The sequence below is a fragment of the Notamacropus eugenii genome, chromosome 5 (genome assembly GCF_028372415.1).
Source record: "Notamacropus eugenii isolate mMacEug1 chromosome 5, mMacEug1.pri_v2, whole genome shotgun sequence".
NCBI classification, from domain to species: Eukaryota; Metazoa; Chordata; class Mammalia; order Diprotodontia; family Macropodidae; genus Notamacropus; species Notamacropus eugenii.
Genome location: NC_092876.1, coordinates 454,104,555 through 454,117,565, shown reverse-complemented (window position 1 = coordinate 454,117,565; position 13,011 = coordinate 454,104,555). Strand labels below are relative to the sequence as shown.

The 13,011-nt window shown below is 36.9% G+C and overlaps 1 pseudogene; it reads left to right on the top strand.

Annotated features, from left to right (window-relative positions):
* The first annotated feature begins 4,352 nt into the window (after window positions 1–4,352).
* LOC140508055 (4-trimethylaminobutyraldehyde dehydrogenase-like) lies at window positions 4,353–12,117 on the top strand (annotated as a pseudogene).
* Window positions 12,118–13,011: the final 894 nt, after the last annotated feature.

Sequence of the window (13,011 nt, the reverse complement as noted above, 5' to 3'; positions counted from 1 at the left end):
GCTTTATATATCTCATAAATCAGAGATATTAGCTATGAAGACTTTTTTTCTAAAATAATTGATTCTCTCCTGATTCTAAAGGCATTCATTTTGCATCTGTGAAAGTTTTTCAACTTTATATAATCAAAATTCTTGATTTTGTGTTTTAGAATTGTATCTTCCCATGTTTAGGTAAGAATTCTCCCTTTTGACATAACATAAAAATATACCCTTCCTTTGTCTTTCATTTTTTGGGGGAATAATACTCTCTTTAAATTTATGTATAAATCTTAACTTCTTTCAGACTGCCTTCTAGTTTGATTGGCATGACACCAAATCTGTAAATTAAGGTTAGTCAATATCACTATTTCGCTATATTAGGATGGCTGAAACCACAGACATTCATCTGTCTTCAGTCATTTATCTTTCTTTATTTCTGTAGAAATTGATTTGTAGTTGGATATATTTAAATCTTGAAGTGATCTTGGCAATCCCAGAAACTCTATATATTGTAACGTTGCTCTGAATGTAATTTCTGCTTTCTAAGTCTTCCTCTTATGTTTAAATAATATACAAAAAGGGTATTCGTTTCATGTGTTTGTTTTATATTCTACTCTTTTGAATCTTTTTTATTATTATTAACTGATTCTTTAGGCTTTACTATTTCTTCTTCTATTCATCTAAGTATTTTAAAAATACATATCTGTTACTTTTAAGTTATCCGCTTTGTTGGTATATAATTAGGAAAACAGTTTTCATCTGTTTCTTTTATTTCTTTTTTATCTGTGGATATATATACATACATATATACATGTATGTATGTATGTATGTATGTATGTATATATACAAATATGTGCATATGTGAGAGAGATAGACAGACTTGGTTCTCTCTTTTTAAAATTAAATTGATGAATAATGTTGTTTAGCTTTACGTAGATTTTTTTATTTATTCGTTCATTCATTCATTCATTATTTATTTATTTATTTGAATTTATCTAAGTCTGAAAAGGGCACACAAAAAGTTACCAATAATTTTTATTTTATTACCTATATCTCCCTGTGTTCAACTTGCTTCTTTCTTTAAGTGGGTTCTATACCATTCAGTGAACATATGTTTGTTATTGGTATCATTACATTATCTAGGATGCTTTTAATCCTAATATAATTTCCCTGCTTATCTCTTTTTAATCATCTGATTTTACTGTTACCTTGTCTGGTAGCATGATTGTAATATCCTTGGTTTGTTTTTTTCTTTCACCGAAGGCAAAATAGATTCTGTCCTATTCTTTTATCTAATCTCCATGTGAATCTTTATGTTCTCGTTGTGTTTTCTATTAGCACCCTATTTTTTGACTGCTTTCTAATCCATTCTACGTCCTCTGTTTTATGGGAAATTTCATCCCATTCAAATTCATGACTATAATTATTAATTGCATTTTGTTCTTGAGTCATATCCTATTAAAATGCTTCCTTTCTTAGACCTCCTCCCTTTCTTTTTTAAGGAAAATAAGAAGAACAAACAAAAAGCCTTGGATTCATACCAGTTGTCTATAATTGAAATAGTATGTTTCCATCCAGTTTTTCTTTCCTGGCTTCATTCAGCCCAGGTTTAGTTTCTAGGTGTTACTCTTTCCTTACAATCTCCTGTATAATCAATCCCTTTTAGTTTAAGTTTGTTTCATTCATGGCTGTTCCCACCTAAGTTCTACTCTCCCTTTTAAGCTCCTCTTCACTCTTTCTGCTTTCACTTACTTACCTATTGATTGTAATGTGTTTAACATATTTCTACTATGTATTCTTTTTGTGTTTGGATATGTGATGAATCTTTCCATAGAAGTATGAAGAACATGACATGTTTTTTCTTCCCATGCATTATTCCATGTTTTGATATTCCTCTGACATCCCTCAGTTATGGGGAATAGTTCCTTCCTCCATCATGCTCCTTCTTTTATGAATGCATTCTCTATAAACAAAGAAGCACAAAACTCCACCCAGGACCTGTGTATGCCTTTCTTTGCTCCCTCCTTTGCTCCTAAAGACAGTGAGATCTGGAATGGACAATGATTCATTTTTTCCCTGTTAAGTTGTAAACAGTTACCATTTAGCCTTTTTAAATTGCTGAGGTATTTATATTTATAATTTTTCTTGTCTCCTGTATTTAGATTTTAAAGATTCTTCCCAAAAGTGATGTTTGAAAATTTTCTATTTTATTAAAGGTCCCTTTCTCTCTTGGAGAATTATACTCAGCTTTTCAGGATGTCACAAGGAGTTTAAGTTGTTGGAGTTTTCTTGGACATATCATATTCCAATATTTCTTTCTTTTTTCTACTAGTCACTGCTAAATCTTACCTAGAAAAGAACTGAACTGGGCACGGCTATTGGAGTAATCTCTTGAGAGTCTAGAGAGTTCCTTTTTCCCAGTGAGTCTTATGCTCCTAGATTCCCAGTAGTAATCTGTGGTTTAGACTCCTCCTACGAGGTACACATATTTTAGGGGGTACTGAGAGAAGAGAAAGAGATGGAGAGAGGAGCGAGAGAAAAAGAGAGAGAGAGAGAGATTTAATAGGTACTATAACTCTCAAGTACATGGACCATCATAGAAAATTCCCAGTTCAATAAAAACACACAAATCACTAGAAATGGGACAAACTAAAGAAGCAAACTAGATGTCATATAGACTTCCCAATTCCTACCAGAGGGAGAGATAAAAGGAGAAAAAAGAAGAAAACCACTTCTTGTCATTCTTCTGCTTTTCAGAGAAGAAACCTTTGATTCATCACTATTTAGAAACACAATGTTCACATACAGAAGAGATGGCACAAGAGCAGAGCTAATCCCTATTCTCTTGCACTGGAAAGTAAGAGCACAAGGTTAAAAGAAAGGGAAACTTCTCCTACTTGCCCTTTAGTCATTAAATTGTGAGTTCTGTGAAAACAAGAATTCTTTTTCCTTTCTTTGTATCCTCAGTGCTTCATATAGTGCCTAGCACTGTAGTATGTGCTTAATAAATGCTTATTTACTGACTGACTAATTAGTTGGATTCTGTTTCTTCTTGCCTAGGCCTTGTTTGCTTTGCCCTCTTGGGAAGCGTAAACAATGCCTACGTGCTAAATTTAGTCAGTGGAAGTTCTCCTTTTTCCAAAAAAGACTGGATCAAAGAAGCTCTGTCCTGTCCATTACAGAAAATTACTCTATCAATCTGGTCAGTTTGAAGTGGCAGAGGACACTCTTTCCTAAGATCCTTTTTTCTAGATTATGCCAGGGAGTAGGAGAGCTACTTTGACATCTTCTCAATTTCAAACAACTAAAAGCTAACAAGATGACAACTGGTAACTTACAAAATTGAAAAAAAAAATGGTTGAATTGGCAGGTCATTAACAGGATGGGGACTCTGAGAAAATAATTTCAAGTACAACATGGATTTGAACTCAGATGAAGCCCATCAGATCCTTCATGGTTTTGGTTGGTTCCCTCTATATACATCACTGGGCCAAGTTTTGTTTTCAGTTTTACATTTTATCTTTGATTCTGCTCTTAATGCTTTTGTGATAAATTATTGACCTTTGAGTCTGGTTACTCATCAAGCATTTATTAAACACTTACTATGTGTCAAGCACTGTGATAAACCCTAGATATACAAATACAAGCATAAAGAGAGTCCGTGTTCCCAAGGTATTTATATTCTGATGGGGCAAGACGACATATAGAAGGAAATTGAAAAAGGTGGTGGGGGTGGTACTTTCACAAGAACTTAGTAGAGAAAGTCCAAAGAGGCAGGAGTGAGACCTGGTGAGAAATTGAGACATGGATGACCTGGCTGGTTTCCTTAGAATGAAAGTTCTAGAAGCAGTCATCAAAGAAAAGAGCTACAGGGCAAAGTATACTTCCAGTGTGAGAATTTCAAGAATGGAATGGTCTTCTAGGGTGAGAAGATTTCTGTGGCATGGTAGAGAAAATCAGGAATGAAACTGAAAAGCATATTAGTGATTATGTCCTTTGACCTTTCTAATAATAATTAAGGCCATCTTTGAGGAATTTGATTCTGACTTTCCTAAAGACTCATGAATCCCAACAGCCACTAAACTGAAAGCCTCTTAACTGGCAACATAAAAAAAAAAAATTGAGCTATTAATAGTTGACCTAGAAAGACTAGCTTGATGTCCAGGGGTGGAGCCAAGATGGTGAAACAGAGGAAGCAACTGAACTTTCCCAACATTCCCTTCCAAACAATCTTAAAATAAAGCCTTAAGTTGACTACTGAAGCATAAGATTAAATCAAATGTCAGGATGAGAAATTTTTGTAGCCCAAGACAATTTAGAAGTTCAGAAGGAGAGATCTGTCACGCTGCAGTGGGAGCTAGCCCAGAGTCCACATGGCGGCATCACCAGCTGTGGGCCTTGGAGGCAGCAAAGGCAACAGTAGCACTCTCAAGAGCTCTCAAGCCAGAGATGTTAAGAAGATTAGACACTTGGACAGAAAGAGATTGTAACAGACCCTTACGCCAGCACTGGGCAAATGGCAGGTGCTATTAAGCAACTCCATTGCCTATACTCACTTCCAGGGGACAATTCCAGGACAGAGAGGAACATTAACAGTCACAAAGGAACAGGGTCTCTGATGAACAGTATTGCTTTTGACTCCAAGGGGTCCAGGGCCCTTCCTGAGTAAGGACCAGGGCTCAGACCAGGAGAACAATAACAAGAGCTTTCCTTCCTCCAGATCACCCACACTGGAAGCACCAAAAGCTTCCAAAACCCTAGAACTAGCTCTGAAATCAACAGTACATAAAGGTCTGAAGTTTGTGACAGTCTCTTCCTCCCTCTGCCCCTGTGCACTCCAGGAACACTTGGACTTTAATGTAAAGTCCAAAGTCAAAAAATAGTCTAGAAAAATGAGAAAACAACAAATAAGGAACCTGACCACAAAAATCTACCATGGTGACTGTATTGTTAATGTACTTTTTGCTTAATGGGAAGGTCTTTCCCATCCATTAATAGGCCTATGTGACCTACTTGAGCCCCAAGAAAGTCTAAGTTAAATGAGTCTGTGGTAAGAGCAGCTTATCAAAAGGGTGGAACAGAGCTGAGAGGAAATTGGTCAGACTAGTAAGAACTGGGAAGGACAGAGAAAGCAGACAGCTGGGACAGCAACTAGAATGACTGAGAGAGCTTGTTTGTGATTTGTTTAAGGGAACTGGTTTGTGGGAAGCCAATCAGAGGAAAGACTTGGGGCTAGTGTTGCCTTCTGCATTTTTATTGTGTATAGATTTCTTGGTTACTATGATGGATTTGGTTTTCTGGTTGGGATTCAGCTTTCTGGTCTTTGAATGTTTTGGTTCTGTCTTCCATGTGGAGAGTCTGTTGTATTTTGTGATTCAGAACTGTGCCAGCAAATTCCTAGCTTCTGTAAGAACTGTGAATATCACATTGGTGCTACAGTGACATGGTAGATTATGAAAGATTATGGATCATGGAAGATCAAGACACAAACTGAGCAGATGATGTCAAAACAGCTACAAGCAAAACCTCAAAGAAAAAAGCTTATGGATTGGAACAAGTCCAACAAGAATTCCTCAAAAAACCTAAAAAATGATTTTCAAAATCAAATAAGAGTAGAAGAAAAATTGGGAAAAGAAATAAGACCACTGCAATAAAATTATGAAAAGACATAATAGTTTGGTAAAAGGGGCACAAAAAATACTGGCAAAAAATACACCTTAAAAACAGAATGAGACAAATGGACAAAGGGGTACAAAATCTCAATAGAGAAAATAATTCCTTTAAAATTAAAATTGGGCAAGTGGAAACTAATGACTCTATGAGACACCAAAAAACAAAAAAATAGTCAAAAGAATGAAAAAAAGAAGACAATGTAAAATATTTCATCATAAAAATAACTGACCTGGAAAATAGATTGAGGAGAGGTAATTTAAGAATTATTAGACTGTCTGAAAGCCAAGATTAAAGAAGCCTAGATACTTTCAAGAAATCATTTGGAAAACTAGTTAGATATCCTAGAACCAGAAAGTAAAATAGAAATTGAAGGAATCTACTGATAACGACCTGAAAGAGATCCCAAAATGAAAACTGCCAGGAACATTATAAATTACAAATTCCAAAGCTCCAAAGGAAAAATTTAAATACTTCAAGAAGTCAGAGAGAAATCATTCAAATATCGTGGAGTCACAGTCATGATCAAACAAGACAGCAGCAACCATGTTAAACTGTGGAAAGCTTAGATGATATTCCAGAAGGAGAATCAGCATTGCTACCAAGAATGACTTGTCCTGCAAAACAGAATATAATCCTTCAGGAGGAAAAATAGGCATTTAAAGAAATATAAGAGTTTCAAGGATTCCTGATGAAAAGACCAGAGCTGAATAGAAAATATGATTTTCAAATACAAGACTCAATAGAGGTACAAAAAAGTAAACATGAAAGAGAAATCATAAGAGATTCAATAAGGTTAAACTATTTATATTCCTGTATGAAAAGAAGATGCATGTAATTCCTAAGAACTATATCATTATTAGAGAAGTTAGAAGGACTGTGTATAGACAGAGGCCATGGGAGTGAGTTGATTATGTCAGGATGATCTCAAAAACTTGGATCAGTGAGAAAGCAGGATGTACTGGAACAAGGAAGAAGGGAGAGGAAGAATGGGAAAAATTATCTCACATAAAAGAAGTGTGCAAGGGAGAATTTTTTCAGTGGAAGGAAATATGGTGGGGAAAGAGATTGGGTAATACATGAAACCTACTTTCCTCTGAACTGGTTCAAAGAGGGAAAAATATATACATATGTATATAAGTATATATATATATATGCATATATGTGTGCATGAATACATATGTGTATATGTGCACATATATGAGATTGGGTAATACTTGAGCCCTATTTTCATCTGAAGTGGTTCAAAGAGGGAAGAATATATAATATATATGTATGTATGTGTATATATGTTCATATATGTGTGCATACATACATATGAACATATATACACAAATATAATATACATATGCATTATATGTGTGTATACATAGACATACACACAGAATTGGATCTATCTTACTAGGGAAGTAGGAGGGGAAGGAGAAAAGAGAAAAAAGTGGGGGGGTAATAAAAGGAAGGGCATATTAAGGAAGGCAGTACTCAGAAGCAAAACAGACTTTTGATGAAAGACTTTTTTTCACAACATGGCTAAAATGAAAATGTGTTGCATGATTTCACATGTATAATTGATATAATATTGCTTAACTTCTTAATGGATGGGGGAAGAATGGGAGGGAGGGAGAGAACTTGGGATTCATTTTTTAAAAAATATTTAAAATAGATAAAATTTTTAGAAATATAAAAAATAGATAGTATGAATAATTTCATCAAATTGTCAAAAAATATAGACTTGTGCAAATGGCATATAGGATATTTTGATCATAAGGAAGGAAAAGAGCCTTGTTTAGACTTAGTATGAGTTGCTGTTTGGGGGTGGCCCCTTAGCAGGACATCATAATGGGGAATACTGGGTAACCAGAGAAAGAAGAAAAGGAGTAGTAATGATCCAGAAAGTGAAGAAAAGATAAAGAAGAAATAAAATTCACTTACTTTGCCATGTTGCTCAGGGCTGGCTCTGGTGTTCTGTTACAATTGGAATGACTTGTCTCTGGTATCATAAATGTTAGCTAACATGTTACACAGGAAATTGAAAAGAGAACAAACATCCTCTTGATGAATACAATTCTCTATTGTTTTGTTTTTTTCTACTACATATTCCCTTTAAAAATTAGTGCTGCTTTGTAAAAATAAGTAAAACAAGTAAAAATAAGATATTTAGGTTCTAGATTTCTACTACATTTTTAATCATCTCATATATGTTGAGGTTTTAAGGGATGGAGAAGTAGCTGATCTAGCTGATCTAGTAATCTAACAATAATTGTCTTTTTCAGTTAACTCTTGTTTTATGGGGAAATTATAGTTCCAATTAAAACATGAACAGCGTGTTTTCAAGACTTTTATTTGACCTCTTTAGCTTTTGAAATTTTTATGCCAAGGAGGCCAGATTGTAAATGGGATCTTGGAGTTGTTCCACATCCTCATAAAGAATTTTAACAATAGTTAATTTAATCTGCCCTCTACTAAAATATTATGTTCACCTGAGTCATTCATGTTGCGGTACTGAACCAAATTTTATTTCTAATCTTACCTACAGGAGTTACAAAAGATGTCCTAATGGGAACATTAGTGGGATTATTGTTTTTGGCAACTGACAGTCATAGACCAGGTTAAGATAGAACTGCAAGGAATTATTTACCAACAATCTCGAGACCAAGTTCATCCCCTCCCCTTTCCAATGCAATTCCCCTCCTGACTCCATTTCAGATTTTCCCAACTTTTATCACCATGCCTCACCTGCAGCCTCACTCTGAAATTTCCTTCAGTTTCCAAGAGCTCATCAGACTGGAATACCCATCTTCCTCTATGGTCTTCTTACTTTGGAACATCCCTTACCATACTGTAATGGCAATTTAAATGGGAAGCTCTTTCCCATTCATTAATAGGCCCATGTGACCAGCTTAAATCATATAAGAGCCTAAGTCACATGTGGTGGGAGGAACTTGCTGAACGGGTGGAGCAGAACAGGGAGGACGATGGTGAGAGTGATTAGGGCACAAGAGAGAGGACAAAGGCAAGCAGGTACAGCTGGTCTTGTCAGTGTTTGCTTGCGCGAAGGCCCCAGCAAGGGGAAAGGCTTGGGAATGGATTCGTCTGCTGCAGAGTTAATGTTTATTGACTTCTTGGTCACTATGACAGATTTGCCTTTCTGGTGTTGGGATTTGTCTTTCTGGTGTCTGAATTAATGTTTTTCTTCTGCCTTCTATAGGGAGAGCCTGTTATACTTTGCAATTCAGAACTACATTGGCATATTCATAGTTGCTCTAGGTGCTGTGAATATTGACTTCGTGATACAGATACCTACCTTCTCTTACTGGTAAATTCCTCTGAGGGCCTCTGTTTGGTGAGAGTACCAGGACAGACAAATATCATTCTCCTCCTGACTCTACTATTGACTTTTAGGCTCTCTTGACACCATGCCTCAACATGGAGAATTTCTCTGCTCCTTCGCTGCTTTTCACATTTTGTGTTCTGCTTCCACCTATTGGTATGTAAGCTCCTTGAGAGATTTGATTGTCTTTCTTTTTGCACAATGAATGGTATAGCAAGTTCCATTAATGAGCTACTTTAATTGTTACAAACAGTATCTGTTGAGTTAAAGCCTTCTTCTATACATTAGCATTAGTTCTGTCCTTGGAAGGTATATAAAAATGAGTCTACTTTTTAAAAATTATTTATTTGTTCATTTATTTTTTTAAACATTCTTTTTTTTAAAATTTTGAGTTTTGAATTCTCTCCCTCCAGTACCTACCCCACCCACTGAGAAGGCAAGCAATATAATATCAATTTTATGTGTGAAGTCATGCAAAACATTTCCATATAAACCATGTTGCCAAAAAAAAGCAAGAAAAATAAAGTGAAAAAAATTATGCTTCATTTTACACTCAGAGTTCATCAATTCTCTCTCTAGAGGTGGGTAGCATTTTTCATCATGAGTCCCTTGGAGCTGTGGTGGATCATTGTACTGATCAAAGGAACTAAATATTTCACATATGATCCATTGGTACAACACCACTAATCCTGAGTACAATGTCCTTCTGGTTCTACTCACTTCACTTTGTGTTAATTCATATAGGACTTCTCAGATTTTTTCTATAACCATCCCTCTCAGCATTTCTTATAGTACAATAATATCCCATAACAATCATATACCATGACTTATTCACCTATTTCCCAACTGGTGGGCAAGGGATGTCCTTTTCAAAGTGTAATATAGAGCCCAAAACAATGTACCACATGTGGTCTGGTCAACACCGTTTAGAGTGGAATGAACTTTTCCTTTGATGTGAACACCATTCTTCTATTAACAAAATCTAAATTTAGATTACTCTTTTCAGCATATGAAATACAGTACTGGCTTTTAGTTAGTATAATCCATTTAAACCCTCAGACCTTTTTTAATATGAATTACTTTTAATCAGACCACCACTACTTATCTATCCTTAAATAATTGGTTGCTTAAAAATCTAAATTCAGAACTTTACGTTTATCCCTGCTAAAGTTCATGTCCTCCACTGAGGTCTTCCACTGGCGCTTCATGAATATGATATATTCATCAGTGAAAAAATTCCTTCCTTCCTCCAAGCAGACCTCTGTGCCTCAATTGCAATTCTCAGAGCATTCCTGCCTTCTGGCTGCTCCACTATGAACACTGGCAGCTTCATGGTCTTGCAGCCCTTCAATTACAGTGGCAGGAGCTGAGTGGAGCGTGGATGCCTGCACCAAGGAGGCTTTCATTCAGGCCACCAGCTGAGTAACAGCTCCTTTCCTTTGTTATGAAGAGAATGAAGTAGATTTGGCAATTCAATGTTCAAAAATGGCTTTTAAAATATGGAGGAAAAAATCAGGCATGGAGCATTCCCTGATCCTTCTGGAAGCTGCCAGGATAATTAGAGAATAGAAGGATGAAATAGCTACTGTGGAGATCATCAACAATGGGAAAGCTATCTTTGAGGCTCAATTAGATATTGCTACTTCTTGGCAATGCTTAGAGTATTATGTAGGCTTGGCTGGTTCCATGGCAGGTAAGCATGTCCAGCTGCCTGGTGGATCATCCAATACACCAGACAGGAAACTCTTGGAGGTATGTGTTGGAATTGGAGCCTAGAACTACCCTTTGCAGATTGCTAGTTGGACGTTGGAAGGCTGCCCCAGCTTTGGCCAAAACACTCTGGTTTTCAAATCTTCTCCCTTCAACAGCGTTGCTATTGACTGAAATCTATACTAACACTAAGTCCCTCCTGGGCTCTTCAATGTGGTGCAAGGTGGGCTGCTACAGGCCAGTTTCTGTACCAGCATCATGATCTGGCCAGAGTTTCTTTCACTGGGAATGGGCCCACAGGCAAGATCATGGAGGTGTCCACTAAAGTTCCCCTGGACCTTAGAGGCAAATCTCCCCTTATCATCTTCTAGGATGCGATACAGAGGAAGCCATGAAGGGAGCGCTGATGACCTGGCTCCTCACTCAAGGTGAGATTTGCTGTAATGGCATGATAATTCTGAGTGAATTCACAGTGGATGCAATAAAATGAATCCAAAGGATAAATACTGGGGACTCCTTTCTGGAGGACACAAAAATGGTCCCCCTAATCAACATACTGCATCTATAAGGTATCCTTAGGTTCATCAAACAGGCAAAGAACTAGGGTGCTGATACAAAGGTACCTTAAAGTTGAGTTGCCCTTTCCCTGATTTATCCTCTAAAGGTGTCTTTAAGTCTCTTGGTACAAAGGCTCTTTGTTGAGTTGCTCTTTCCATGGCACCTTAAAGTCTCCCCTAATTTTGAAATAACTTAAAACTTCTCCCTTATCCTGGACTGTGAAATTCCTTGTCTCCTGTCACCCATCCTGAGTCATAAGATTCGCTTATCTTGTCCTTAAAAAAACAAGCCCCTATTCCTCTGTAAATTGTTAGTCCTTCTTCCAGGGCTAGCCCACTGCTTTCATCAATAAAACTCCCTTTGGCTAAAGAGAAGGTCTAAGTGAACTCATTCACATCTGAACCAGCTCTCCCATCTCTCTCTTCAATTGTGCTAAAGTGCTGTGTGGTAGAGACTTGTGGGTTCCAGAGGATCCCAGGCTAAAGAACGACTACACAAGAAACCTCATGTACTAGAAAACTGCGATGATGACATGATCAGTGTGAAGGAAGAGATCTTTGGACCAATTATGTACATTTTGCCCTTTGATACAGAGGCCAAGGTCTTCAAGAGACCTAATGACACTGCCTTTGGACTTGCAGCTGATGTCTTCAAAGAGGTATCCAGCAGCCTCACAGAGTGGTGGCCCAGCTTCAAGCTGGAGGGGGCTACATTAACAATTACAATGTTATCCCAGCTAACAAAGGAATTGCCCTTTGGTGTCTATCAGATCTCAGGACTTGGCAGAGAGAATGTCTGTGTGACAACTGAGTATTTTTCACTGCTATAGTATGTGTTCAGAAGGTGATGTGAAGTCTGTATTTGGATGAAGCAGCACCACATGGTGGGGTCACGAGATGAACATTGGCACTGAGCATAAACGAACACTAATTGGAACCCAGTCTTCATTAGCCTTTGGAATTCTGATCCTGCAGGAGGAGAGAATTGAGTGACACTCTTTTCTTAGCCTAGGTTCTCTCTTAAAAGCATTCAATAACATTTTCTGTAGATAAAACAAAAGAGCTATGACCTTTTTCTTCAATGTGAATTTTTACAAGACCTTAAAGCGCCAAATCTTTGTTCTCTGTAGGAGAGCAGGAATGTCTAGGACTTCAAGGGATTAGACCCATCAGTGGTACTTGTTGCTTCTGTCTAACTTGTTTTAAATTTACTAAGGTAATAGATAGTTTTGCTTGGGGACTATTTTTATTAAATTTTTATTAAATATACTAGTCTTACCCTGTTGTTAAAAAGTAGACAGCCATCTCTCCTGTTTAATACAGTTATTCAACTATAATACTAAATAGAATTTTTAGCACTAGTCATGTTAAAGACTTTAAAAAGTTTATTATTTTAAAGAGCTTATTTTCAGAGCTATTATGGAGGTCTCTGACTTGGTTCTTGAGAGATCTTCTGGAAAATCATTAGAAAGTTTTTGTATGTTAATGTAGGAGTGAACCATTCCTCTTAAGCTAAAGCAAATAAGTTACAGTACTGTCCCATTATATGCACATCTGACTCAGGTGTGGGGAACCTGCAGCCCCCGAGGCCACATGTGGCCCCATCAGTACTGAATTTCATACAAAACAAGTTCACAGGACAATCTGTGAAGTTTGCATTCAATCAAAGGGCCACACTTGAGGACCTAGAGGGTCACATGTGGCCTCAAGGCTACAGATTCCCCACCCCTGATCTAGCTTATGTAAATTTAAATACATACATAT